Source organism: Topomyia yanbarensis, chromosome 3, assembly GCF_030247195.1.
Source record: "Topomyia yanbarensis strain Yona2022 chromosome 3, ASM3024719v1, whole genome shotgun sequence".
NCBI lineage: Eukaryota > Metazoa > Arthropoda > Insecta > Diptera > Culicidae > Topomyia > Topomyia yanbarensis.
In genome coordinates, this window is record NC_080672.1 from 85,055,045 (window position 1) to 85,059,145 (window position 4,101).

Sequence of the window (4,101 nt, forward strand, 5' to 3'; positions counted from 1 at the left end):
TCCGTCTTCCGTCTTCCGTCTTCCGTCTTCCGTCTTCCGTCTTCCGTCTTCCGTCTTCCGTCTTCCGTCTTCCGTCTTCCGTCTTCCGTCTTCCGTCTTCCGTCTTCCGTCTTCCGTCTTCCGTCTTCCGTCTTCCGTCTTCCGTCTTCCGTCTTCCGTCTTCCGTCTTCCGTCTTCCGTCTTCCGTCTTCCGTCTTCCGTCTTCCGTCTTCCGTCTTCCGTCTTCCGTCTTCCGTCTTCCGTCTTCCGTCTTCCGTCTTCCGTCTTCCGTCTTCCGTCTTCCGTCTTCCGTCTTCCGTCTTCCGTCTTCCGTCTTCCGTCTTCCGTCTTCCGTCTTCCGTCTTCCGTCTTCCGTCTTCCGTCTTCCGTCTTCCGTCTTCCGTCTTCCGTCTTCCGTCTTCCGTCTTCCGTCTTCCGTCTTCCGTCTTCCGTCTTCCGTCTTCCGTCTTCCGTCTTCCGTCTTCCGTCTTCCGTCTTCCGTCTTCCGTCTTCCGTCTTCCGTCTTCCGTCTTCCGTCTTCCGTCTTCCGTCTTCCGTCTTCCGTCTTCCGTCTTCCGTCTTCCGTCTTCCGTCTTCCGTCTTCCGTCTTCCGTCTTCCGTCTTCCGTCTTCCGTCTTCCGTCTTCCGTCTTCCGTCTTCCGTCTTCCGTCTTCCGTCTTCCGTCTTCCGTCTTCCGTCTTCCGTCTTCCGTCTTCCGTCTTCCGTCTTCCGTCTTCCGTCTTCCGTCTTCCGTCTTCCGTCTTCCGTCTTCCGTCTTCCGTCTTCCGTCTTCCGTCTTCCGTCTTCCGTCTTCCGTCTTCCGTCTTCCGTCTTCCGTCTTCCGTCTTCCGTCTTCCGTCTTCCGTCTTCCGTCTTCCGTCTTCCGTCTTCCGTCTTCCGTCTTCCGTCTTCCGTCTTCCGTCTTCCGTCTTCCGTCTTCCGTCTTCCGTCTTCCGTCTTCCGTCTTCCGTCTTCCGTCTTCCGTCTTCCGTCTTCCGTCTTCCGTCTTCCGTCTTCCGTCTTCCGTCTTCCGTCTTCCGTCTTCCGTCTTCCGTCTTCCGTCTTCCGTCTTCCGTCTTCCGTCTTCCGTCTTCCGTCTTCCGTCTTCCGTCTTCCGTCTTCCGTCTTCCGTCTCCCGTCTTCCTTCCTCATATCCTGTTATTTGAAATGGTTATTTTTGATACCGTCACTTAGAATGATTCGCTACTTGTCTACGATTAGCAAGCAACTTGCTGCTTCAAGGTAGCAAAGAAAGCGTTGGTGCAACCTCCGACAGCAGTAGCGAAGGTCAACTATTGTGCCATTCGTCCGAGAATTATTGAAGGTGGAAATGCCATTATGCCAAAACACGAGAAATGGTAGAATTTGATATGAACATCACAATGCTCTAGAATCCCAACTTCTTGCATTCGGACAAATGTTGCAAAGGTTCCGTTCCATTTGAGAATACAGGAAAAAAATTCGATGCCCTCATATTGATATTCCAAATTCGTGAAAGATATTAATCGATTCATCCAAACACGACCAAACGACATCGATTTAAAGAAAACAATTTTCACCAAATTACACATCAGATTACTCCTGCGTCGATGTTCATTGGGGACAGTAGTTTGTAAACTTGTAAGTGTAGGTAATAGCTGTCTTAATCTAAACAGACCGACCAATTTGCAGTCAACTTTATCAATCCTATCTATCTATCTATCTATATCTATATATATAAAAGTCAAAGTTTGTATGTATATAATTTATAGACTCCCAAACGGCTTAATCGATTTCCGTAAAAAATTATACACAGCAGGTATTTGTTATGGGGCGTGTTTGTGTGCTATTAGTTGGAGATTATCTGCCCGCCAGATGGCGCTTTGGAACAAATTGTGTTTTTCTCCTATTTCGTTGAAAATCGCAGCAACGCGCGATGGGTATTAGCTAGTTCTAAATAAAAATGCATAATTCAAGTTACAAGTTAGTTGTGCACAACCCTGCTTAACGTAGGGTTGCGTTTGTACACAAGTTGGGGACTGATTTGGTTCTTTGCTATGAAAATTGGAGAAATGAAAATAAAGACATTTTAGAGCATTAGAATTGAACAAGCATATTTATAATGCATATAATTAGGGGAAGATGGGGTAAAACGCTTCCCCTAAGGAAATATCATAACCCATAGAACATCAATCGGGAGAATTTAATTAATGATATCGTTTTGCCAACATTTTCCTCTGTAATCACAGTCATAATGCTTTGCAAAATAATAATAATGAAAAATATTCGATTCTTCAAAATCATTAAAATTGCCTTTTGAACAATAACCGGGGCAAACGCGACAGAATAATGAACAAAGGTATATTTAGAAATGGAATGCACTAATATAATAATACAAATTGCATTTATAAGAGCTGAAAATCCTTGTTGCACGAGCCACGATAATGACATGAGAAGAGCACGATATTGTCTTTTGTTTATTTCTCGAGCTGCTATTGATGTACGGTTATGAAATTTTGACAAAGTATGTTTACTTTGACGGACTTCTGACTGGTGTTACCCTGTTCTATAAATTTTCAGTAGTTTTCGATATAAGCAAGGGGTGCATATTGCCTCGAGGGTGCGTTTTACCCCATCTTCCCCTATGCGGGTTTATTATGGGGGTGGGAGCTTAAGGGTTTCAGCGGAAAAAAATCATTTTTTTGCGAATTTGTTTTAGAAATTTGAGTGAAGCGAATTGATCAAAATGTTTGTACATTATAATGTATCATTTTGATAACATTGTGTAATTTTCCCATGCAAAAATTTCAACAAGCGACTCGGGGACGAAGCTTTTTATAGAACGTCTTTGGAAAAACACACTTGCGGTGTTAACTGTCATTTAAAAACTACTTAACCGATTCATTTAATTGAAATTGAAAAATTATCTTGAAAACTCAACGTAGAGGTTAGGTTTTTTTTACATGGAATGTGTATGCAAAGCTTGAAATAAATCGGTTAAGTAGTTTGTTAACACCGCAAATCGTGTTTTTCCAGAGACGTTCTACAAAAAGCTTCGTCACCGAGCCGATTGTTGAAATTTTTGTATGGAAAAATTACAGAATGTTATTGAAATAATACATTATAATGTACAACAATTTTGATCAATTCGCTTAACCCAAGCTTCCAAAAAAATCGCGAAAAGAATTTTAACGCTGAAATCCATAACCATCCTCCCCATTAAGGCTCCAGGAATCGCAGCAATGTCTTCATTAAAGCGGCCGGTTATGGTGCACTTAATGCACTAAGAATCTTTAGGGGGTGAATGACTATTCTGTTTTTGAGTCTACATAAGCTGAATCATTCTTTTCACGCAAACGAGTGACTAATTCCGATCAAATTTATTTTGAATGTTATCTCTTTGTGAACCTTTTACGGAAAAAAATCGATCCTGTTTAGTGGTTTATCTCATTATCGTTCGCGAAACATGACTGGAGCCGCGATGCAACCCCAAAATGGTCAGTTCCGTTCGTTGCCGAACTGGAAAAATCCGGATCCACGCACGTGCGCCCACTACAGCAGCCCAAGAAACTTGGCGCCGAAAATATTCATTTTTTGGGATTCAAAATTCCCCAGTTTATCCATAATTTTTCGCGTTTCGCTTTTCTCCGATCGTTTGTTTACGTTTTTTTTCGCAAACTTTTTTCTTGACGAGTTGCGGCGACGAAGGCGACCGATCGGTTGGTGCGGTGGCACGAATGCCACCGAACGCGGACGAATTTGGTTGCGGATCCAGTTTGCGGTGCGCTGTCGGGGCACACAATCTGTCGCCTTATTAGTTCGATGACGTCGTCTCGCAGACTTTTTGTTTTTGGGGAAAAACTGTGGTAGTGGGAACGCATTCCGTTTTCGCTGTTGCGATTTGCGACTTTGTCGTCTCGTATAGATAGGTATCGATCGGAAAGAATGCGGAGCCGGTTGGGGCTTGAGTGCGTCACCGTTGTCGTCGCTATCGGTTCGCGCCGGGGAGGTGCAAACAAAAACAAAAACAAACGATCCATAGCTGGGAGATGAAAATTTTCTTCTCGCGATCAAGTGGACTTTTTTGGGCTGATATTTAAATAAGAGCGTCGTGATGCGTGTGCTATCGTATAGTCGATAACT